The 21,468-nt window shown below is 39.2% G+C and overlaps 41 non-coding genes across 41 annotated transcripts; all 41 read right to left on the reverse strand.

Annotated features, from left to right (window-relative positions):
* Positions 1-12: 12 nt before the first annotated feature.
* Positions 13-84, reverse strand: TRNAE-UUC (transfer RNA glutamic acid (anticodon UUC)). Its single transcript has one exon. It is a non-coding gene; the product is annotated as a tRNA-Glu (tRNA).
* Positions 85-314: 230 nt separating this feature from the next.
* Positions 315-386, reverse strand: TRNAE-CUC (transfer RNA glutamic acid (anticodon CUC)). Its single transcript has one exon. It is a non-coding gene; the product is annotated as a tRNA-Glu (tRNA).
* A 532-nt stretch (positions 387-918) lies between these two features.
* On the reverse strand, positions 919-990 carry TRNAE-UUC (transfer RNA glutamic acid (anticodon UUC)). The gene has a single exon. It is a non-coding gene; the product is annotated as a tRNA-Glu (tRNA).
* Positions 991-1,069: 79 nt separating this feature from the next.
* TRNAE-CUC (transfer RNA glutamic acid (anticodon CUC)) lies at positions 1,070-1,141 on the reverse strand. Its single transcript has one exon. It is a non-coding gene; the product is annotated as a tRNA-Glu (tRNA).
* A 1,136-nt stretch (positions 1,142-2,277) lies between these two features.
* Positions 2,278-2,349, reverse strand: TRNAE-UUC (transfer RNA glutamic acid (anticodon UUC)). The gene has a single exon. It is a non-coding gene; the product is annotated as a tRNA-Glu (tRNA).
* Positions 2,350-2,428: 79 nt separating this feature from the next.
* Positions 2,429-2,500, reverse strand: TRNAE-UUC (transfer RNA glutamic acid (anticodon UUC)). Its single transcript has one exon. It is a non-coding gene; the product is annotated as a tRNA-Glu (tRNA).
* A 79-nt stretch (positions 2,501-2,579) lies between these two features.
* TRNAE-CUC (transfer RNA glutamic acid (anticodon CUC)) lies at positions 2,580-2,651 on the reverse strand. The gene has a single exon. It is a non-coding gene; the product is annotated as a tRNA-Glu (tRNA).
* Positions 2,652-2,730: 79 nt separating this feature from the next.
* On the reverse strand, positions 2,731-2,802 carry TRNAE-CUC (transfer RNA glutamic acid (anticodon CUC)). Its single transcript has one exon. It is a non-coding gene; the product is annotated as a tRNA-Glu (tRNA).
* A 230-nt stretch (positions 2,803-3,032) lies between these two features.
* TRNAE-UUC (transfer RNA glutamic acid (anticodon UUC)) lies at positions 3,033-3,104 on the reverse strand. Its single transcript has one exon. It is a non-coding gene; the product is annotated as a tRNA-Glu (tRNA).
* Positions 3,105-3,183: 79 nt separating this feature from the next.
* TRNAE-CUC (transfer RNA glutamic acid (anticodon CUC)) lies at positions 3,184-3,255 on the reverse strand. The gene has a single exon. It is a non-coding gene; the product is annotated as a tRNA-Glu (tRNA).
* A 79-nt stretch (positions 3,256-3,334) lies between these two features.
* On the reverse strand, positions 3,335-3,406 carry TRNAE-CUC (transfer RNA glutamic acid (anticodon CUC)). Its single transcript has one exon. It is a non-coding gene; the product is annotated as a tRNA-Glu (tRNA).
* Positions 3,407-3,636: 230 nt separating this feature from the next.
* TRNAE-UUC (transfer RNA glutamic acid (anticodon UUC)) lies at positions 3,637-3,708 on the reverse strand. Its single transcript has one exon. It is a non-coding gene; the product is annotated as a tRNA-Glu (tRNA).
* Positions 3,709-3,787: 79 nt separating this feature from the next.
* On the reverse strand, positions 3,788-3,859 carry TRNAE-UUC (transfer RNA glutamic acid (anticodon UUC)). Its single transcript has one exon. It is a non-coding gene; the product is annotated as a tRNA-Glu (tRNA).
* Positions 3,860-3,938: 79 nt separating this feature from the next.
* Positions 3,939-4,010, reverse strand: TRNAV-UAC (transfer RNA valine (anticodon UAC)). Its single transcript has one exon. It is a non-coding gene; the product is annotated as a tRNA-Val (tRNA).
* Positions 4,011-4,240: 230 nt separating this feature from the next.
* Positions 4,241-4,312, reverse strand: TRNAQ-UUG (transfer RNA glutamine (anticodon UUG)). The gene has a single exon. It is a non-coding gene; the product is annotated as a tRNA-Gln (tRNA).
* Positions 4,313-4,542: 230 nt separating this feature from the next.
* Positions 4,543-4,614, reverse strand: TRNAE-UUC (transfer RNA glutamic acid (anticodon UUC)). Its single transcript has one exon. It is a non-coding gene; the product is annotated as a tRNA-Glu (tRNA).
* Positions 4,615-4,693: 79 nt separating this feature from the next.
* On the reverse strand, positions 4,694-4,765 carry TRNAE-UUC (transfer RNA glutamic acid (anticodon UUC)). The gene has a single exon. It is a non-coding gene; the product is annotated as a tRNA-Glu (tRNA).
* Positions 4,766-4,844: 79 nt separating this feature from the next.
* Positions 4,845-4,916, reverse strand: TRNAE-CUC (transfer RNA glutamic acid (anticodon CUC)). The gene has a single exon. It is a non-coding gene; the product is annotated as a tRNA-Glu (tRNA).
* A 230-nt stretch (positions 4,917-5,146) lies between these two features.
* TRNAE-UUC (transfer RNA glutamic acid (anticodon UUC)) lies at positions 5,147-5,218 on the reverse strand. The gene has a single exon. It is a non-coding gene; the product is annotated as a tRNA-Glu (tRNA).
* A 532-nt stretch (positions 5,219-5,750) lies between these two features.
* TRNAE-UUC (transfer RNA glutamic acid (anticodon UUC)) lies at positions 5,751-5,822 on the reverse strand. Its single transcript has one exon. It is a non-coding gene; the product is annotated as a tRNA-Glu (tRNA).
* Positions 5,823-13,014: 7,192 nt separating this feature from the next.
* On the reverse strand, positions 13,015-13,086 carry TRNAE-UUC (transfer RNA glutamic acid (anticodon UUC)). The gene has a single exon. It is a non-coding gene; the product is annotated as a tRNA-Glu (tRNA).
* Positions 13,087-13,316: 230 nt separating this feature from the next.
* On the reverse strand, positions 13,317-13,388 carry TRNAE-UUC (transfer RNA glutamic acid (anticodon UUC)). The gene has a single exon. It is a non-coding gene; the product is annotated as a tRNA-Glu (tRNA).
* A 79-nt stretch (positions 13,389-13,467) lies between these two features.
* TRNAV-UAC (transfer RNA valine (anticodon UAC)) lies at positions 13,468-13,539 on the reverse strand. Its single transcript has one exon. It is a non-coding gene; the product is annotated as a tRNA-Val (tRNA).
* Positions 13,540-13,769: 230 nt separating this feature from the next.
* Positions 13,770-13,841, reverse strand: TRNAQ-UUG (transfer RNA glutamine (anticodon UUG)). Its single transcript has one exon. It is a non-coding gene; the product is annotated as a tRNA-Gln (tRNA).
* Positions 13,842-13,920: 79 nt separating this feature from the next.
* TRNAE-UUC (transfer RNA glutamic acid (anticodon UUC)) lies at positions 13,921-13,992 on the reverse strand. The gene has a single exon. It is a non-coding gene; the product is annotated as a tRNA-Glu (tRNA).
* A 79-nt stretch (positions 13,993-14,071) lies between these two features.
* TRNAE-UUC (transfer RNA glutamic acid (anticodon UUC)) lies at positions 14,072-14,143 on the reverse strand. The gene has a single exon. It is a non-coding gene; the product is annotated as a tRNA-Glu (tRNA).
* A 230-nt stretch (positions 14,144-14,373) lies between these two features.
* TRNAE-UUC (transfer RNA glutamic acid (anticodon UUC)) lies at positions 14,374-14,445 on the reverse strand. Its single transcript has one exon. It is a non-coding gene; the product is annotated as a tRNA-Glu (tRNA).
* A 79-nt stretch (positions 14,446-14,524) lies between these two features.
* Positions 14,525-14,596, reverse strand: TRNAE-UUC (transfer RNA glutamic acid (anticodon UUC)). Its single transcript has one exon. It is a non-coding gene; the product is annotated as a tRNA-Glu (tRNA).
* A 79-nt stretch (positions 14,597-14,675) lies between these two features.
* On the reverse strand, positions 14,676-14,747 carry TRNAV-UAC (transfer RNA valine (anticodon UAC)). The gene has a single exon. It is a non-coding gene; the product is annotated as a tRNA-Val (tRNA).
* A 230-nt stretch (positions 14,748-14,977) lies between these two features.
* TRNAE-UUC (transfer RNA glutamic acid (anticodon UUC)) lies at positions 14,978-15,049 on the reverse strand. The gene has a single exon. It is a non-coding gene; the product is annotated as a tRNA-Glu (tRNA).
* A 204-nt stretch (positions 15,050-15,253) lies between these two features.
* Positions 15,254-15,325, reverse strand: TRNAE-UUC (transfer RNA glutamic acid (anticodon UUC)). Its single transcript has one exon. It is a non-coding gene; the product is annotated as a tRNA-Glu (tRNA).
* A 380-nt stretch (positions 15,326-15,705) lies between these two features.
* Positions 15,706-15,777, reverse strand: TRNAE-UUC (transfer RNA glutamic acid (anticodon UUC)). The gene has a single exon. It is a non-coding gene; the product is annotated as a tRNA-Glu (tRNA).
* A 228-nt stretch (positions 15,778-16,005) lies between these two features.
* On the reverse strand, positions 16,006-16,077 carry TRNAE-CUC (transfer RNA glutamic acid (anticodon CUC)). Its single transcript has one exon. It is a non-coding gene; the product is annotated as a tRNA-Glu (tRNA).
* Positions 16,078-16,581: 504 nt separating this feature from the next.
* Positions 16,582-16,653, reverse strand: TRNAG-UCC (transfer RNA glycine (anticodon UCC)). The gene has a single exon. It is a non-coding gene; the product is annotated as a tRNA-Gly (tRNA).
* Positions 16,654-17,485: 832 nt separating this feature from the next.
* TRNAE-UUC (transfer RNA glutamic acid (anticodon UUC)) lies at positions 17,486-17,557 on the reverse strand. Its single transcript has one exon. It is a non-coding gene; the product is annotated as a tRNA-Glu (tRNA).
* A 228-nt stretch (positions 17,558-17,785) lies between these two features.
* Positions 17,786-17,857, reverse strand: TRNAE-CUC (transfer RNA glutamic acid (anticodon CUC)). The gene has a single exon. It is a non-coding gene; the product is annotated as a tRNA-Glu (tRNA).
* Positions 17,858-17,935: 78 nt separating this feature from the next.
* On the reverse strand, positions 17,936-18,007 carry TRNAE-CUC (transfer RNA glutamic acid (anticodon CUC)). The gene has a single exon. It is a non-coding gene; the product is annotated as a tRNA-Glu (tRNA).
* A 656-nt stretch (positions 18,008-18,663) lies between these two features.
* TRNAE-UUC (transfer RNA glutamic acid (anticodon UUC)) lies at positions 18,664-18,735 on the reverse strand. Its single transcript has one exon. It is a non-coding gene; the product is annotated as a tRNA-Glu (tRNA).
* A 983-nt stretch (positions 18,736-19,718) lies between these two features.
* TRNAE-UUC (transfer RNA glutamic acid (anticodon UUC)) lies at positions 19,719-19,790 on the reverse strand. The gene has a single exon. It is a non-coding gene; the product is annotated as a tRNA-Glu (tRNA).
* A 228-nt stretch (positions 19,791-20,018) lies between these two features.
* On the reverse strand, positions 20,019-20,090 carry TRNAE-UUC (transfer RNA glutamic acid (anticodon UUC)). Its single transcript has one exon. It is a non-coding gene; the product is annotated as a tRNA-Glu (tRNA).
* Positions 20,091-20,621: 531 nt separating this feature from the next.
* Positions 20,622-20,693, reverse strand: TRNAE-UUC (transfer RNA glutamic acid (anticodon UUC)). The gene has a single exon. It is a non-coding gene; the product is annotated as a tRNA-Glu (tRNA).
* Positions 20,694-21,468: the final 775 nt, after the last annotated feature.

Genomic DNA, 21,468 nt, shown 5'->3' on the forward strand with positions numbered 1-21,468 from the left:
CAAAAGCACTCGCTTCGATACCGGGAATCGAACCCGGGCCTTCAGGGTGAAAGCCAGATATCCTTGCCACTAGACCATATCGGACTTGCTCAACCAAGTCTTAATTCTATTCATAAACCTATATCCTTAAGTCTATTCTTCAAAACCGGTACAAAAGCACTCCCTCCGATACCGGGAATAGAACCCGGGCCTTCAGGGTGAAAGCCAGATATCCTTGCCACTAGACCATATCGGACTTGCTTAACCAAGTCTTAATTCTATTCATAAACCTATATCCTTAAGTCTATTCTTCAAAACCGGTACAAAAGCACTCCCTCCGATACCGGGAATCGAACCCGGGCCTTCTGGGTGAGAGCCAGATATCCTTGCCACTAGACCATATCGGACTGATTTGAGCAACCCTAGATATTATTCCTATAAATGTGTCTTTAAATTTATTCTTTAAAAGCGGTACAAAAGCACTGTCTCCGATACCGAGAATCGAACCCAGGCCTTCAGGGTGAAAGTCAGATATCCTTTCCACTAGACCGTATCGGACTTGCTTAACCAAGTCTTAATTCTATTCATAAACCTACATCCTTAAGTCTATCCTTCAAAACCGGTACAAAAGCACTCCCTCCGATACCGGAAATCGAACCCGGGCCTTCAGGGTGAAAGCCAGATATCCTTGCCACTAGACCATATCGGAGTTACATAACCAAGTCTTAATTCTATTCATAAACCTATATCCTTAAGTCTATTCTTCAAAACCGGTACAAAAGCACTCGCTCCGATACCGGAAATCGAACCCGGGCCTTCAGGGTGAAAGCCAGATATCCTTGCCACTAGACCATATCGGACTTGCTCAACCAAGTCTTAATTCTATTCATAAACCTATATCCTTAAGTCTATTCTTCAAAACCGGTACAAAAGCACTCCCTCCGATACCGGGAATCGAACCCGGGCCTTCAGGGTGAAAGCCAGATATCCTTGCCACTAGACCATATCGGACTTGCTTAACCAAGTCTTAATTCTATTCATAAACCTATATCCTTAAGTCTATTCTTCAAAACCGGTACAAAAGCACTCCCTCCGATACCGGGAATCGAACCCGGGCCTTCTGGGTGAGAGCCAGATATCCTTGCCACTAGACCATATCGGACTGATTTGAGCAACCCTAGATATTATTCCTATAAATGTGTCTTTAAATTTATTCTTTAAAAGCGGTACAAAAGCACTGTCTCCGATACCGAGAATCGAACCCAGGCCTTCAGGGTGAAAGTCAGATATCCTTTCCACTAGACCGTATCGGACTTGCTTAACCAAGTCTTAATTCTATTCATAAACCTATATCCTTAAGTCTATTCTTCAAAACCGGTACAAAAGCACTCCCTCCGATACCGGAAATCGAACCCGGGCCTTCAGGGTGAAAGCCAGATATCCTTGCCACTAGACCATATCGGACTTACATAACCAAGTCTTAATCCTATTCATAAACCTATATCCTTAAGTCTATTCTTCAAAACCGGTACAAAAGCACTCCCTCCGATACCGGAAATCGACCCCGGGCCTTCAGGGTGAAAGCCAGATATCCTTGCCACTAGACCATATCGGACTTGCTCAACCAAGTCTTAATTCTATTCATAAACCTATATCCTTAAGTCTATTCTTCAAAACCGGTACAAAAGCACTCCCCCCGATACCGGGAATCGAACCCGGGCCTTCAGGGTGAAAGCCAGATATCCTTGCCACTAGACCATATCGGACTTGCTTAACCAAGTCTTAATTCTATTCATAAACCTATATCCTTAAGTCTATTCTTCAAAACCGGTACAAAAGCACTCCCTCCGATACCGAGAATCGAACCCTGGCCTTCAGGGTGAAAGTCAGATATCGTTGCCACTAGACCATATCGGACTGATTTGAGCAACCCTAGATATTATTCCTATAAATGTGTCTTTAAATTTATTCTTTAAAAGCGGTACAAAAGCACTGTCTCCGATACCGGGAATCGAACCCAGGCCTTCAGGGTGAAAGTCAGATATCCTTTCCACTAGACCGTATCGGACTTGCTTAACCAAGTCTTAATTCTATTCATAAACCTATATCCTTAAGTCTATTCTTCAAAACCGGTACAAAAGCACTCCCTCCGATACCGGAAATCGAACCCGGGCCTTCAGGGTGAAAGCCAGATATCCTTGCCACTAGACCATATCGGACTTACATAACCAAGTCTTAATTCTATTCATAAACCTATATCCTTAAGTCTATTCTTCAAAACCGGTACAAAAGCACTCCCTCCGATACCGGGAATCGAACCCGGGCCTTCTGGGTGAAAGCCAGATATCCTAGCCGCTAGACCATGTCGGACTTGCTTAACCAAATCTTAATTCTATTTATAAACCTTTATACTTAAGTCTTTTCTTCAAAACCGGTACAAAAGCATTCCCTCCGATACCGGGAATCGAACCCGGGCCTTCAGGGTGAAAGCCAGATATCCTTGCCACTAGACCATATCGGACTTACGTAACCAAGTCTTAATTCTATTCATAAACCTATATCCTTAAGTCTATTCTTCAAAACCGGTACAAAAGCACTCCCTCCGATACCGGAAATCGAACCCGGGCCTTCAGGGTGAGAGCCAGATATCCTTGCCACTAGACCATATCGGACTTGCTCAACCAAGTCTTAATTCTATTCATAAACCTATATCCTTAAGTCTATTCTTCAAAACCGGTACAAAAGCACTCCCTCCGATACCGGGAATCGAACCCGGGCCTTCTGGGTGAGAGCCAGATATCCTTGCCACTAGACCATATCGGACTGATTTGAGCAACCCTAGATATTATTCCTATTAATGTGTCTTTAAATTTATTCTTTAAAAGCGGTACAAAAGCACTGTCTCCGATACCGAGAATCGAACCCAGGCCTTCAGGGTGAAAGTCAGATATCCTTTCCACTAGACCGTATCGGACTTGCTTAACCAAGTCTTAATTCTATTCATAAACCTATATCCTCAAGTCTATTCTTCAAAACCGGTACAAAAGCACTCGCTTCGATACCGGGAATCGAACCCGGGCCTTCAGGGTGAAAGCCAGATATCCTTGCCACTAGACCATATCGGACTTACGTAACCAAGTCTTAATTCTATTCATAAACCTATATCCTTAAGTCTATTCTTCAAAACCGGTACAAAAGCACTCCCTCCGATACCGGAAATCGAACCCGGGCCTTCAGGGTGAGAGCCAGATATCCTTGCCACTAGACCATATCGGACTTGCTCAACCAAGTCTTAATTCTATTCATAAACCTATATCCTTAAGTCTATTCTTCAAAACCGGTACAAAAGCACTCCCTCCGATACCGGGAATCGAACCCGGGCCTTCTGGGTGAGAGCCAGATATCCTTGCCACTAGACCATATCGGACTGATTTGAGCAACCCTAGATATTATTCCTATAAATGTGTCTTTAAATTTATTCTTTAAAAGCGGTACAAAAGCACTGTCTCCGATACCGAGAATCGAACCCAGGCCTTCAGGGTGAAAGTCAGACATCGTTGCCACTAGACCATATCAGACTGATTTGAGCAACCCTAGATATTATTCCTATTAATGTGTCTTTAAATTTATTCTTTAAAAGCGGTACAAAAGCACTGTCTCCGACACCGGGAATCGAACCCGGGCCTTCTGGGTGAAAGCCAGATATCCTAGCCGCTAGACCATGTCGGACTTGCTTAACCAAGTCTTAATTCTATTTTTAAACCTTTATACTTAAGTCTATTCTTCAAAACCGGTACAAAAGCACTCCCTCCGATACCGGGAATCGAACCCGGGCCTTCTGGGTGAAAGCCAGATATCCTAGCCGCTAGACCATGTCGGACTTGCTTAACCAAGTCTTAATTCTATTTGTAAACCTTTATACTTAAGTCTATTCTTCAAAACCGGTACAAAAGCACTCCCTCCGATACCGGGAATCGAACCCGGGCCTTCAGGGTGTAAGCCAGATATCCTTGCCACTAGACCATATCGGACTAGCTTAACGAAGTCTTAATTCTATTTATAAACCTATATCCTTAAGTCTATTCTTCAAAACCGGTACAAAAGCACTCGCTCAGATACGGGGAATTGAACCCGGGCCTTCTGGGTGAAAGCCAGATATCCTAGCCGCTAGACCATATCGGACTTGCTTAACCAAGTCTTAATTCTATTCATAAACCTATATCCTTAAGTCTATTCTTCAAAACCGGTACAAAAGCACTCCCTCCGATACCGGGAATCGAACTCGGGCCTTCAGGGTCAAAGCCAGATATCCTTGCCACTAGACCATATCGGACTTGCTTAACCAAGTCTTAATTCTATTCATAAACCTATATCCTTAAGTCTATTCTTCAAAACCGGTACAAAAGCACTCCCTCCGATACCGGAAATCGAACCCGGGCCTTCAGGGTGAAAGCCATATATCCTTGCCACTAGACCATATCGGACTTGATTAACCAAGTCTTAATTCTATTCATAAACCTACATCCTTAAGTCTATTCTTCAAAACCGGTACAAAAGCACTCCCTCCGATACCGGGAATCGAACCCGGGCCTTCAGGGTGAAAGCCAGATATCATTGCCACTAGACCATATCGGACTTGCTTAACCAAGTGTTAATTCTATTCATAAACCTATATCCTTAAGTCTATTCTTCAAAACCGGTACAAAAGCACTCCCTCCGATACCGGGAATCGAACCCGGGCCTTCAGGGTGAAAGCCAGATATCCTTGCCACTAGACCATATCGGACTTGCTTAACCAAGTCTTAATTCTATTCATAAACCTATATCCTTAAGTCTATTCTTCAAAACCGGTACAAAAGCACTCCCTCCGATACCGGGAATCGAACCCGTGCCTTCTGGGTGAGAGCCAGATATCGTTGCCACTAGACCATATCGGACTGATTTGAGCAACCCTAGATATTATTCCTATAAATGTGTCTTTAAATTTTTTCTTTAAAAGCGGTACAAAAGCACTGTCTCCGATACCGGGAATCGAACCCGGGCCTTCTGGGTGAAAGCCAGATATCTTAGCCGCTAGACCATGTCGGACTTGCTTAACCAAGTCTTAATTCTATTTATAAACCTTTATACTTAAGTCTATTCCTCAAAACCGGTACAAAAGCACTCCCTCCGATACCGGGAATCGAACCCGGGCCTTCTGGGTGAAAGCCAGATATCCTAGCCGCTAGACCATGTCGGACTTGCTTAACCAAGTCTTAATTCTATTCATAAACCTATATCCTCAAGTCTATTCTTCAAAACCGGTACAAAAGCACTCGCTCAGATACGGGGAATTGAACTCGGGCCTTCTGGGTGAAAGCCAGATATCCTAGCCGCTAGACCATATCGGACTTGCTTGACCAAGTCTTAATTCTATTCATAAACCTATATCCTTAAGTCTATTCTTCAAAACCGGTACAAAAGCACTCCCTCCGATACCGGGAATCGAACTGGGGCCTTCAGGGTCAAAGCCAGATATCCTTGCCACTAGAGCATATCGGACTTGCTTAACCAAGTCTTAATTCTATTCATAAACCTATATCCTTAAGTCTATTCTTCAAAACCGGTACAAAAGCACTCCCTCCGATACCGGAAATCGAACCCGGGCCTTCAGGGTGAAAGCCATATATCCTTGCCACTAGACCATATCGGACTTGATTAACCAAGTCTTAATTCTATTCATAAACCTATATCCTTAAGTCTATTCTTCAAAACCGGTACAAAAGCACTCCCTCCGATACCGGGAATCGAACCCGGGCCTTCAGGGTGAAAGCCAGATATCCTTGCCACTAGACCATATCGGACTTGCTTAACCAAGTGTTAATTCTATTCATAAACCTATATCCTTAAGTCTATTCGGTAGGATTGCACTTTACGTGACCCACCCAACTAACAATGGTTTCTAGTTAACTAGACAGTGGGGAGTCCGAAAAAAATAGTTAAAAAATTATTTGGCCGCCGCAAGTTGGTTAAAAAATTTTTTGAAAATTTCAAAATCCACTCACTTACCCTCATTGAAGCCACTATCCGCTTAACGCATTCTGCACTCAATCTTGCAAAATAAGCCGGGGGGACTGGAAAAATTGACGTACTCGCGCCGGAGATATAGCTATGGAATTTATTAAGCTTACTGAAACTGTTCATTTCTGATAAAAGGACGGAAATATAATGCGAGAAAAACTGCTATGTTTTGGGAAAATCGTTGAATTTTTGGGGAATTCGATAAATGATAACGGTAAATTTTGGTAAATGCCGTCAAATTATTCTTGAATTTGATAAATCTGAAGGACAATATTTTGGAAAAGGTGTCAAATTTTTCGGGAATTTGATAAATGTGAAGGACGATATTTTGGAAAAGGTGTCAAATTATTTGGGAATTTGATAAATGTGAAGGACGATATTTTGGAAAAGGTGTCAAATTATTCGGGAATTTGATAAATGTGAAGGACGATATATTGGAAAAGGTGTCAAATTATTCGGGAATTTGATAAATGTGAAGGACGATGTCATGGAAAAAGGTGTGAAATTAATGTGAATTTGATAAATCTGGAGGACGTTATTTTGGAAAAGGTGTCAAATTATTTGGGTGTTTGATAAATGTGAAGGATAATATTTTGGAAAAGGTGTCAAATTATTTGGGAATTTGATAAATGTGAATGACGATATTTTGGAAAAGGTATCAAATTATTTGGGAATTTGATAAATGTGAATGACGATATTTTGGAAAAGGTGTCAATTTATTTGCGAATTTGATAAATGTGAATGACGATATTTTGGAAAAGGTGTCAAATTATTTGGGAATTTGATAAATGTAAGGGACTATATTTTGGAAAATGTGCCAAATTATTCGGGAATTTGATAAATGTGAAGGACGATACTTTGGAAAAGGCATCAAATTATTCCCAAATTTGGTAAATGTAAAGGACGATATTTTGGGAAAGGTGTTTACATTTATCAAATTGCCGAAAAATAGGCACTCTTTCCAAAATATAGTTGCAATGACTTCCAAAATATTGATGTTGACGTTTGATAATTGACCAATAGTTTGTCGCCTTTTCCAAAATATTGCTGAAATAACTAGACGCCTTTTCCAAAATATTGAAATAAATTGACGTCTTTTCCAAAATATAGTTGAAATAAATTGACGCCTTTTCCAAAATATAGTTGAAATAAATTGACGCCTTTTCCAAAATATAGTTGAAATAAATTGACGCCTTTTCCAAAATATAGTTGAAATAAATTGACGCCTTTTTCAAAATATAGTTGAAATAAATTGACGCCTTTTTCAAAATATAGTTGAAATAAATTGACGCCTTTTCCAAAATATAGTTGAAATAAATTGACGCCTTTTTCAAAATATAGTTGAAATAAATTGACGCCTTTTCCAAAATATAGTTGAAATAAATTGACGCCTTTTCCAAAATATAGTTGAAATAAATTGACGCCTTTTCCAAAATATAGTTGAAATAAATTGACGCCTTTTCCAAAATATAGTTGAAATAAATTGACGCCTTTTTCAAAATATAGTTGAAATAAATTGACGCCTTTTTCAAAATATAGTTGAAATAAATTGACGCCTTTTCCAAAATATAGTTGAAATAAATTGACGCCTTTTTCAAAATATAGTTGAAATAAATTGACGCCTTTTCCAAAATATAGTTGAAATAAATTGACGCCTTTTTCAAAATATAGTTGAAATAAATTGACGCCTTTTCCAAAATATAGTTGAAATAAATTGACGCCTTTTCCAAAATATAGTTGAAATAAATTGACGCCTTTTTCAAAATATAGTTGAAATAAATTGACGCCTTTTTCAAAATATAGTTGAAATAAATTGACGCCTTTTCCAAAATATAGTTGAAATAAATTGACGCCTTTTCCAAAATGTAGTTGCAATAAATTGACGCCTTTTCCAAAATATAGTTGAAATAAATTGACGCCTTTTCCAAAATATAGTGGAAATAAATTGACGCCTCTTCCAAAATATAGTGGAAATAAATTGACGCCTTTTCCAAAATATAGTTGAAATAAATTGACGTCTTTTCCAAAATATAGTTGAAATAAATTGACGCCTTTTCCAAAATATAGTTGAAATAAATTGACGCCTTTTACAAAATATAGTTGAAATAAATTGACGCCTTTTCCAAAATAAAGCTGAAATAAATTGACGCCTCATATATATTGATGTTGACATTTGCTAACTGCCCAATAATTTGCCGCCTTTTCCGAAATATTGTTGAAATAAATTGACGCCTTTTCCAAAATATTGATGTTAACATTTGGTTCTTTCTCAATAATTTGTCGCCTTTCCCAAAATATAGTTGCAAAAAAACTAGACTCCTTTTCTGAAATATTGACGTTGACATTTGCTAATTTCCCTATATTTTGACACCTTTTCTCTACGCCTTTTATTTCAATTTTTTTTTAAAAAAATCATATTTACCAAGGATTTGACACATTTTCCCAAAAATTATGTTGAGTGAATTAAAAAAAATCCCGAATAATTTGACGGCTTTTTTCAAAATTTACCGTTATCAATTATTGAATTCCCAAAAAATTCAACGACTTTCCCAAAACATTTCAGTTTTTCTCGCATTTATATTTCCCTCCTTTTATCAGAAATAAATGTTTCCGTAAGCTTAAAAAAATCCATAGCTATAAAACTCCGGCGCGAGTCCGGCAATTTTTCACAGACCTCCTCGGCTTATTTTGCAAGATTGAGTGCAGAATGCGTTAAGCGGATAGCGGCTTCAATGGCGGTAAGTGCATGGATTTTAAAATTTTCAAAAATTTTTTTGACCAACTTGCGGCGGCCAAATAATTTTTTTACTATTTTTTTCGGACTCCTCATGGTCCAATTAACTAGAAACCATTGTTAGTTGGGTGGGTCACGTAAAGTGCAATCCTACCAAGGCATCAAATTATTCCCAAATTTGGTAAATGTAAAGGACGATATTTTGGGAAAGGTGTTTACATTTATCAAATTGCCGAAAAATAGGCACTCTTTCCAAAATATAGTTGCAATGACTTCCAATATATTGATGTTGACGTTTGATAATTGACCAATAGTTTGTCGCCTTTTCCAAAATATTGCTGAAATAACTAGACGCCTTTTCCAAAATATTGAAATAAATTGACGTCTTTTCCAAAATATAGTTGAAATAAATTGACGCCTTTTCCAAAATATAGTTGAAATAAATTGACGCCTTTTCCAAAATATAGTTGAAATAAATTGACGCCTTTTCCAAAATATAGTTGAAATAAATTGACGCCTTTTTCAAAATATAGTTGAAATAAATTGACGCCTTTTTCAAAATATAGTTGAAATAAATTGACGCCTTTTCCAAAATATAGTTGAAATAAATTGACGCCTTTTTCAAAATATAGTTGAAATAAATTGACGCCTTTTTCAAAATATAGTTGAAATAAATTGACGCCTTTTCCAAAATATAGTTGAAATAAATTGACGCCTTTTCCAAAATATAGTTGAAATAAATTGACGCCTTTTCCAAAATATAGTTGAAATAAATTGACGCCTTTTTCAAAATATAGTTGAAATAAATTGACGCCTTTTTCAAAATATAGTTGAAATAAATTGACGCCTTTTCCAAAATATAGTTGAAATAAATTGACGCCTTTTTCAAAATATAGTTGAAATAAATTGACGCCTTTTCCAAAATATAGTTGAAATAAATTGACGCCTTTTTCAAAATATAGTTGAAATAAATTGACGCCTTTTCCAAAATATAGTTGAAATAAATTGACGCCTTTTCCAAAATATAGTTGAAATAAATTGACGCCTTTTTCAAAATATAGTTGAAATAAATTGACGCCTTTTTCAAAATATAGTTGAAATAAATTGACGCCTTTTCCAAAATATAGTTGAAATAAATTGACGCCTTTTCCAAAATGTAGTTGCAATAAATTGACGCCTTTTCCAAAATATAGTTGAAATAAATTGACGCCTTTTCCAAAATATAGTGGAAATAAATTGACGCCTCTTCCAAAATATAGTGGAAATAAATTGACGCCTTTTCCAAAATATAGTTGAAATATATTGACGTCTTTTCCAAAATATAGTTGAAATAAATTGACGCCTTTTCCAAAATATAGTTGAAATAAATTGACGCCTTTTACAAAATATAGTTGAAATAAATTGACGCCTTTTCCAAAATAAAGCTGAAATAAATTGACGCCTCATATATATTGATGTTGACATTTGCTAACTGCCCAATAATTTGCCGCCTTTTCCGAAATATTGTTGAAATAAATTGACGCCTTTTCCAAAATATTGATGTTAACATTTGGTTCTTTCTCAATAATTTGTCGCCTTTCCCAAAATATAGTTGCAAAAAAACTAGACTCCTTTTCTGAAATATTGACGTTGACATTTGCTAATTTCCCTATATTTTGACACCTTTTCTCTACGCCTTTTATTTCAATTTTTTTTTTCAAAAAATCATATTTACCAAGGATTTGACACATTTTCCCAAAAATTATGTTGAGTGAATTAAAAAAAATCCCGAATAATTTGACGGCTTTTTTCAAAATTTACCGTTATCAATTATTGAATTCCCAAAAAATTCAACGACTTTCCCAAAACATTTCAGTTTTTCTCGCATTTATATTTCCCTCCTTTTATCAGAAATAAATGTTTCCGTAAGCTTAAAAAAATCCATAGCTATAAAACTCCGGCGCGAGTCCGGCAATTTTTCACAGACCTCCTCGGCTTATTTTGCAAGATTGAGTGCAGAATGCGTTAAGCGGATAGCGGCTTCAATGGCGGTAAGTGCATGGATTTTAAAATTTTCAAAAATTTTTTTGACCAACTTGCGGCGGCCAAATAATTTTTTTACTATTTTTTTCGGACTCCTCATGGTCCAATTAACTAGAAACCATTGTTAGTTGGGTGGGTCACGTAAAGTGCAATCCTACCAAGGCATCAAATTATTCCCAAATTTGGTAAATGTAAAGGACGATATTTTGGGAAAGGTGTTTACATTTATCAAATTGCCGAAAAATAGGCACTCTTTCCAAAATATAGTTGCAATGACTTCCAATATATTGATGTTGACGTTTGATAATTGACCAATAGTTTGTCGCCTTTTCCAAAATATTGCTGAAATAACTAGACGCCTTTTCCAAAATATTGAAATAAATTGACGTCTTTTCCAAAATATAGTTGAAATAAATTGACGCCTTTTCCAAAATATAGTTGAAATAAATTGACGCCTTTTCCAAAATATAGTTGAAATAAATTGACGCCTTTTCCAAAATATAGTTGAAATAAATTGACGCCTTTTTCAAAATATAGTTGAAATAAATTGACGCCTTTTTCAAAATATAGTTGAAATAAATTGACGCCTTTTCCAAAATATAGTTGAAATAAATTGACGCCTTTTTCAAAATATAGTTGAAATAAATTGACGCCTTTTTCAAAATATAGTTGAAATAAATTGACGCCTTTTCCAAAATATAGTTGAAATAAATTGACGCCTTTTCCAAAATATAGTTGAAATAAATTGACGCCTTTTCCAAAATATAGTTGAAATAAATTGACGCCTTTTTCAAAATATAGTTGAAATAAATTGACGCCTTTTTCAAAATATAGTTGAAATAAATTGACGCCTTTTCCAAAATATAGTTGAAATAAATTGACGCCTTTTTCAAAATATAGTTGAAATAAATTGACGCCTTTTCCAAAATATAGTTGAAATAAATTGACGCCTTTTTCAAAATATAGTTGAAATAAATTGACGCCTTTTCCAAAATATAGTTGAAATAAATTGACGCCTTTTCCAAAATATAGTTGAAATAAATTGACGCCTTTTTCAAAATATAGTTGAAATAAATTGACGCCTTTTTCAAAATATAGTTGAAATAAATTGACGCCTTTTCCAAAATATAGTTGAAATAAATTGACGCCTTTTCCAAAATATAGCTGAAATAAATTGACGCCTTTTCCAAAATATAGTTGAAATAAATTGACGCCTTTTCCAAAATATAGTGGAAATAAATTGACGCCTCTTCCAAAATATAGTGGAAATAAATTGACGCCTTTTCCAAAATATAGTTGAAATAAATTGACGTCTTTTCCAAAATATAGTTGAAATAAATTGACGCCTTTTCCAAAATATAGTTGAAATAAATTGACGCCTTTTACAAAATATAGTTGAAATAAATTGACGCCTTTTCCAAAATAAAGCTGAAATAAATTGACGCCTCATATATATTGATGTTGACATTTGCTAACTGCCCAATAATTTGCCGCCTTTTCCGAAATATTGTTGAAATAAATTGACGCCTTTTCCAAAATATTGATGTTAACATTTGGTTCTTTCTCAATAATTTGTCGCCTTTCCCAAAATATAGTTGCAAAAAAACTAGACTCCTTTTCTGAAATATTGACGTTGACATTTGCTAATTTCCCTATATTTTGACACCTTTTCTCTACGCCTTTTATTTCAATTTTTTTTTTTCAAAAAATCATATTTACCAAGGATTTGACACATTTTCCCAAAAATTATGTTGAGTGAATTAAAAAAAATCCCGAATAATTTGACGGCTTTTTTCAAAATTTACCGTTATCAATTATTGAATTCCCAAAAAATTCAACGACTTTCCCAAAACATTTCAGTTTTTCTCGCATTTATATTTCCCTCCTTTTATCAGAAATAAATGTTTCCGTAAGCTTAAAAAAATCCATAGCTATAAAACTCCGGCGCGAGTCCGGCAATTTTTCACAGACCTCCTCGGCTTATTTTGCAAGATTGAGTGCAGAATGCGTTAAGCGGATAGCGGCTTCAATGGCGGTAAGTGCATGGATTTTAAAATTTTCAAAAATTTTTTTGACCAACTTGCGGCGGCCAAATAATTTTTTTACTATTTTTTTCGGACTCCTCATGGTCCAATTAACTAGAAACCATTGTTAGTTGGGTGGGTCACGTAAAGTGCAATCCTACCGTCTATTCTTCAAAACCGGTACAAAAGCACTCCCTCCGATACCGGGAATCGAACCCGGGCCTTCAGGGTGAAAGCCAGATATCCTTGCCACTAGACCATATTGGACTTGCTTAACCAAGTCTTAATTCTATTCATAAACCTATATCCTTAAGTCTATTCTTTAAAAGCGGTACAAAAGCACTGTCTCCGATACCGGGAATCGAACCCGGGCCTTCTGGGTGAAAGCCAGATATCTTAGCCGCTAGACCATGTCGGACTTGCTTAACCAAGACTTAATTCTATTTATAAACCTTTATACTTAAGTCTATTCCTCAAAACCGGTACAAAAGCACTCCCTCCGATACCGGGAATCGAACCCGGGCCTTCTGGGTGAAAGCCAGATATCCTAGCCGCTAGACCATGTCGGACTTGCTTAACCAAGTCTTAATTCTATTTGTAAACCTTTATACTTAAGTCTATTCTTCAAAACCGGTACAAAAGCACTCCCTCCGATACCGGGAATCGAACCCGGGCCTTCAGGGTGTAAGCCAGATATCCTTGCCACTAGACCATATCGGACTAGCTTAACCAAGTCTTAATTCTATTTATAAACCTATATCCTTAAGTCTATTCTTCAAAACCGGTACAAAAGCACTCGCTCAGATACGGGGAATTGAACCCGGGCCTTCTGGGTGAAAGCCAGATATCCTAGCCGCTAGACCATATCGGACTTGCTTAACCAAGTCTTAATTCTATTCATAAACCTATATCCTTAAGTCTATTCTTCAAAACCGGTACAAAAGCACTCCCTCCGATACCGGGAATCGAACTCGGGCCTTCAGGGTCAAAGCCAGATATCCTTGCCACTAGACCATATCGGACTTGCTTAACCAAGTCTTAATTCTATTCATAAACCTATATCCTTAAGTCTATTCTTCAAAACCGGTACAAAAGCACTCCCTCCGATACCGGGAATCGAACCCGGGCCTTCAGGGTGAAAGCCAGATATCCTTGCCACTAGACCATATCGGACTTGCTTAACCAAGTCTTAATTCTATTCATAAACCTATATCCTTAAGTCTATTCTTCAAAACCAGTACAAAAGCACTCCCTCCGATACCGGGAATCGAACCCGGGCCTTCAGGGTGAAAGCCAGATATCCTTGCCACTAGACCATATCGGACTTGCTTAACCAAGTCGTTATTCTATTCATAAACCTATATCCTCAAGTCTATTCTTCAAAACCGGTACAAAAGCACTCGCTTCGATACCGGGAAACGAACCCGGGGCTTCTGGGTGAGAGCCAGATATCGTTGCCACTAGACCATATCGGACTGATTTGAGCAACCCTAGATATTATTCCTATAAATGTGTCTTTAAATTTATTCTTTAAAAGCGGTACAAAAGCACTGTCTCCGATACCGGGAATCGAACCCGGGCCTTCTGGGTGAAAGCCAGATATCCTAGCCGCTAGACCATGTCGGACTTGCTTAACCAAGCCTTAATTCTATATATAAACCTTTATACTTAAGTCTATTCTTCAAAACCGGTACAAAAGCACTCCCTCCGATACCGGGAATCGAACCCGGGCCTTCTGGGTGAAAGCCAGATATCCTAGCCGCTAGACCATGTCGGACTTGCTTAACAAAGTCTTAATTCTATTTATAAACCTTTATACTTAAGTCTATTCTTCAAAACCGGTACAAAAGCACTCCCTCCGATACCGGGAATCGAACCCGGGCCTTCAGGGTGTAAGCCAGATATCCTTGCCACTAGACCATATCGGACTTGCTTAACCAAGTCTTAATTCTATTTATAAACCTATATCCTTAAGTCTATTCTTCAAAACCGGTACAAAAGCACTCGCTCAGATACGGGGAATTGAACCCGGGCCTTCTGGGTGAAAGCCAGATATCCTAGCCGCTAGACCATATAGGACTTGCTTAATCAAGTCTTAATTCTATTCATAAACCAATATCCTTAAGTCTATTCTTGAACAGCGGTACAAAAGCACTCGCTCCGATACCGGGAATCGAACCCGGGCCTTCTGGGTGAAAGCCAGATATCCGAGCCACTAGACCATATCGGACTTGCTTAAACAAGTCTTAATTCAATTCATAAACCTATATCCTTAAGTCTATTCTTGAAAAGCGGTACAAAACCACGTGCTCCGATACTGGGAATCGAACTCGGGCCTTCTGGGTGAAAGTCAGGTATCCTAGCGACTAGACCATATCGCACTTGATCAACCAAGTCTTAATTCTATTCTTGAAAAGCGGTACAAAAGCACTCGCTCCGATACCGGGAATCGAACCCGGGCCTTCTGGGTGAAAGCCAGATATCCTAGCCACTAGACCATATCGGACTTCTTCAACCAAGTCTTAATTCTATTCATAAACCTATATCCTTAAGTCTATTCTTGAAAAGCGGTACAAAAGCACTCGCTCCGATACCGGGAATCGAACCCGCTCTTCTGCGTGACAGCCAGATATCCTAGCCACTAGACCATATAGGACTTGCTTAATCAAGTCTTAATTCTATTCATAAACCAATATCCTTAAGTCTATTCTTGAACAGCGGTACAAAAGCACTCGCTCCGATACCGGGAATCGAACCCGGGCCTTCTGGGTGAAAGCCAGATATCTGAGCCACTAGACCATATAGGACTTCCTCAACCAAGTCTTATTTCTATTCATAAACCTATATCCTTAAGTCTATTCTTGAAAAGCGGTACAAAAGCACTCGCTCCGATACTGGGAATCGAACCCGGGCCTTCTGGGTGAAAGCCAGATATCCTAGCCACTAGACCATATCGGACTTGCTTAACCAAGTCTTAATTCTATTCATAAACCTATATCCTTAAGTCTATTTTTGAAATGCTTTACAAAACACTCGCTCCGATACCGGGAATCGAAGCCGCCCTTCTGCGTGACAGCCAGATATCCTAGCCACTAGACCATATACGACTTGCTTAATCAAGTCTTAATTCTATTCATAAACCAATATCCTTAAGTCTATTCTTGAAAAGCGGTACAAAAGCACTCGCTCCGATACCGGGAATCGAACCCGGTCCTTATGGGTGAGAGCCAGATATCCTAGCCACTAGACCATATCGGACTTGCATAAACACGTCTTAATTCTATTCATAAACCAATATCCTTAAGTCTATTCTTGAAAGCGGTACAAAAGCACTCGCTCCGATACCGGGAATCGAACCCGGTCCTTCTGGGTGAGAGCCAGATATCCTAGCGACTAGACCATATCGTACTTGATCAACCAAGTCTTAATTCTATTCTTGAAAAGCGGTACAAAAGCACTCGCTCCGATACCGGGAATCGAACCCGAGCATTCTGGATGAGAGCCAGATATCCTAGCCACTAGACCATATCTGACTGGTCGGAACAATCCAAAATATTATTCCTATAAATGTGTCTTTAAGTTTATTCATCAAAAGCGGTACAAAAGCACTCACTCCGATACCGGGAATCGAACCCGCTCTTCTGCGTGAAAGCCAGATATCCTAGCCACTAGACCATATAGGACTTGCTTAATCAAGTCTTAATTCTATTCATAAACCTATATCCTTAAGTCTATTCTTCAAAAGCGGTACAAAAGCACTCGCTCCGATACCGGGAATCGAACCCGGGCCTTCTGGGTGGAAGCCAGATATCCTAGCCACTAGACCATATCGGACTTGCTTAACCAAGTCTTAATTCTATTCATAAACCTATATCCTTAAGTCTATTTTTGAAATGCTTTACAAAACACTCGCTCCGATACCGGCAATCGAAGCCGCCCTTCTGCGTGACAGCCAGATATCCTAGCCACTAGACCATATAGGACTTGCTTAATCAAGTCTTAATTCTATTCATAAACCAATATCCTTAAGTCTATTCTTGAAAAGCGGTACAAAAGCACTCGCTCCGATACCCGGGAATCGAACCCGGGCCTTCTGGGTGAAAGCCAGATATCCTAGCCACTAGACCGTATCGGACGTCTTCAACCAAGTCTTAATTCTATTGATAAACCTATATCCTTAAGTCTATTCTTGAAAAGCGGTACAAAAGCACTCGCTCCGATAGCGGGAATCGAACCCGAGCATTCTGGATGAGAGCCAGATATCCTAGCCACTAGACCATATCTGACTGGTCGGAACAATCCAAAATATTATTCCTATAAATGTGTCTTTAAGTTTATTCATCAAAAGCGGTACAAAAGCACTCACTCCGATACCGGGAATCGAACCCGCTCTTCTGCGTGACAGCCAGATATCCTAGCCACTAGACCATATAGGACTTGCTTAATCAAGTGTTAATTCTATTCATAAACCAATATCCTTAAGTCTATTCTTGAACAGCGGTACAAAAGCACTCGCTCCGATACCGGGAATCGAACCCGGGCCTTCTGGGTGAAAGCCAGATATCCGAGCCACTAGACCATATAGGACTTCCTCAACCAAGTCTTATTTCTATTCATAAACCTATATCCTTAAGTCTATTCTTGAAAAGCGGTACAAAAGCACTCGCTCCGATACTGGGAATCGAACCCGGGCCTTCTGGGTGAAAGCCAGATATCCTAGCCACTAGACCATATCGGACTTGCTTAACCAAGTCTTAATTCTATTCATAAACCTATATCCTTAAGTCTATTTTTGAAATGCTTTACAAAACACTCGCTCCGATACCGGGAATCGAAGCCGCCCTTCTGCGTGACAGCCAGATATCCTAGCCACTAGACCATATAGGACTTGCTTAATCAAGTCTTAATTCTATTCATAAACCAATATCCTTAAGTCTATTCTTGAAAAGCGGTACAAAAGCACTCGCTCCGATACCGGGAATCGAACCCGGTCCGTTTGGGTGAGAGCCAGATATCCTAGCCACTAGACCATATCGGACTTGCATAAACACGTCTTAATTCTATTCATAAACCAATATCCTTAAGTCTATTCTTGAAAGCGGTACAAAAGCACTCGCTCCGATACCGGGAATCGAACCCGGTCCTTCTGGGTGAGAGCCAGATATCCTAGCCACTAGACCAAATCGGACTTGCTTAAACAAGTCTTAATTCTATTCATAAACCTATATCCTTAAGTCTATTCTTGAAAAGCGGTACAAAACCACGTGCTCCGATACTGGGAATCGAACTCGGGCCTTCTGGGTGAAAGTCAGGTATCCTAGCGACTAGACCATATCGTACTTGATCAACCAAGTCTTAATTCTATTCTTGAAAAGCGGTACAAAAGCACTCGCTCCGATACCGGGAATCGAACCCGGGCCTTCTGGGTGAAAGATAGATATCCTAGCCACTAGACCATATCGGACTTCTTCAACCAAGTCTTAATTCTATTCATAAACCTATATCCTTAAGTCTATTCTTGAAAAGCGGTACAAAAGCACTCGCTCCGATACCGGGAATCGAACCCGAGCATTCTGGATGAGAGCCAGATATCCTAGCCACTAGACCATATCTGACTGGTCGGAACAATCCAAAATATTATTCCTATAAATGTGTCTTTAAGTTTATTCATCAAAAGCGGTACAAAAGCACTCACTCCGATACCGGGAATCGAACCCGCTCTTCTGCGTGACAGCCAGATATCCTAGCCACTAGACCATATAGGACTTGCTTAATCAAGTCTTAATTCTATTCATAAACCAATATCCTTAAGTCTATTCTTGAAAAGCGGTACAAAAGCACTCGCTCCGATACCGGGAATCGAACCCGGGCCTTCTGGGTGAAAGCCAGATATCCTAGCCACTAGACCGTATCGGACGTCCTCAACCAAGTCTTAATTCTATTGATAAACCTATATCCTTAAGTCTATTCTTGAAAAGCGGTACAAAAGCACTCGCTCCGATAGCGGGAATCGAACCCGAGCATTCTGGATGAGAGCCAGATATCCTAGCCACTAGACCATATCTGACTGGTCGGAACAATCCAAAATATTATTCCTATAAATGTGTCTTTAAGTTTATTCATCAAAAGCGGTACAAAAGCACTCACTCCGATACCGGGAATCGAACCCGCTCTTCTGCGTGACAGCCAGATATCCTAGCCACTAGACCATATAGGACTTGCTTAGTTAAGTCTTAATTCTATTCATAAACCAATATCCTTAAGTCTATTCTTGAAAAGCGGTACAAAAGCACTCGCTCCGATACCGGGAATCGAACCCGGGCCTTCTGGGTGAAAGCCAGATATCCTAGCCCCTAGACCGCATCGGACTTCTTCAACCAAGTCTTAATTCTATTGATAAACCTATGTCCTTAAGTCTATTCTTGAAAAGCGGTACAAAAGCACTCGCTCCGATAGCGGGAATCGAACCCGAGCATTCTGGATGAGAGCCAGATATCCTAGCCACTAGACCATATCTGACTGGTCGGAACAATCCAAAATATTATTCCTATAAATGTGTCTTTAAGTTTATTCATCAAAAGCGGTACAAAAGCACTCACTCCGATACCGGGAATCGAACCCGCTCTTCTGCGTGACAGCCAGATATCCTAGCCACTAGACCATATACGACTTGCTTAATCAAGTCTTAATTCTATTCATAAACCAATATCCTTAAGTCTATTCTTGAACAGCGGTACAAAAGCACTCGCTCCGATACCGGGAATCGAACCCGGGCCTTCTGGGTGAAAGCCAGATATCCGAGCCACTAGACCATATAGGACTTCCTCAACCAAGTCTTAATTCTATTCATAAACCTATATCCTTAAGTCTATTCTTCAAAAGCGGTACAAAAGCACTCGCTCCGATACCGGGAATCGAACCCGGGCCTTCTGGGTGAAAGCCAGATATCCTAGCCACTAGACCATATCGGACTTGCTTAACCAAGTCTTAATTCTATTCATAAACCTATATCCTTAAGTCTATTTTTGAAATGCTTTACAAAACACTCGCTCCGATACCGGGAATCGAAGCCGCCCTTCTGCGTGACAGCCAGATATCCTAGCCACTAGACCATATAGGACTTGCTTAATCAAGTCTTAATTCTATTCATAAACCAATATCCTTAAGTCTATTCTTGAAAAGCGGTACAAAAGCACTCGCTCCGATACCGGGAATCGAACCCGGGCCTTCTGGGTGAAAGCCAGATATCCTAGCCACTAGACCATATCGGACTTCTTCAACCAAGTCTTAATTCTATTAATAAACCTATATCCTTAAGTCTATTCTTGAAAAGCGGTACAAAAGCACTCGCTCCGATACCGGGAATCGAACCCGAGCATTCTGGATGAGAGCCAGATATCCTAGCCACTAGACCATATCTGACTGGTCGTAACAATCCAAAATATTATTCCTATAAATGTGTCTTTAAGTTTATTCATCAAAAGCGGTACAAAAGCACTCACTCCGATACCGGGAATCGGACCCGCTCTTCTGCGTGACAGCCAGATATCCTAGACACTAGACCATATAGGACTTGCTTAATCAAGTCTTAATTCTATTCATAAACCAATATCCTTAAGTCTATTCTTGAACAGCGGTACAAAAGCACTCGCTCCGATACCGGGAATCGAACCCGGGCCTTCTGGGTGAAAGCCAGATATCCGAGCCACTAGACTATATAGGACTTCCTCAACCAAGTCTTAATTCTATTCATAAACCTATATCCTTAAGTCTATTCTTGAAAAGCGGTACAAAAGCACTCGCTCCGATACCGGGAATCGAACCCGGGCCTTCTGGGTGAAAGCCAGATATCCTAGCCACTAGACCATATCGGACTTGCTTAACCAAGTCTTAATTCTATTCATAAACCTATATCCTTAAGTCTATTTTTGAAATGCTTTACAAAACACTCGCTCCGATACCGGGAATCGAAGCCGCCCTTCTGCGTGACAGCCAGATATCCTAGCCACTAGACCATATAGGACTTGCTTAATCAAGTCTTAATTCTATTCATAAACCAATATCCTTAAGTCTATTCTTGAAAAGCGGTACAAAAGCACTCGCTCCGATACCGGGAATCAAACCTGGTCCTTCTGGGTGAGAGCCAGATATCCTAGCCACTAGACCAAATCGGACTTGCTTAAACAAGTCTTAATTCTATTCATAAACCTATATCCTTAAGTCTATTCTTGAAAAGCGGTACAAAACCACGTGCTCCGATACTGGGAATCGAACTCGGGCCTTCTGGGTGAAAGTCAGGTATCCTAGCGACTAGACCATATCGTACTTGATCAACCAAGTCTTAATTCTATTCTTGAAAAGCGGTACAAAAGCACTCGCTCCGATACCGGGAATCGAACCCGGGCCTTCTGGGTGAAAGATAGATATCCTAGCCACTAGACCATATCGGACTTCTGCAACCAAGTCTTAATTCTATTCATAAACCTATATCCTTAAGTCTATTCTTGAAAAGCGGTACAAAAGCACTCGCTCCGATACCGGGAATCGAACCCGAGCATTCTGGATGAGAGCCAGATATCCTAGCCACTAGACCATATCTGACTGGTCGGAACAATCCAAAATATTATTCCTATAAATGTGTCTTTAAGT

This window comes from Phalangium opilio, unplaced genomic scaffold (genome assembly GCF_054372755.1).
Source record: "Phalangium opilio isolate 3A_F unplaced genomic scaffold, DU_Popi_V2 ptg000054l_1, whole genome shotgun sequence".
In the NCBI taxonomy this organism is placed as follows: Eukaryota; Metazoa; Arthropoda; class Arachnida; order Opiliones; family Phalangiidae; genus Phalangium; species Phalangium opilio.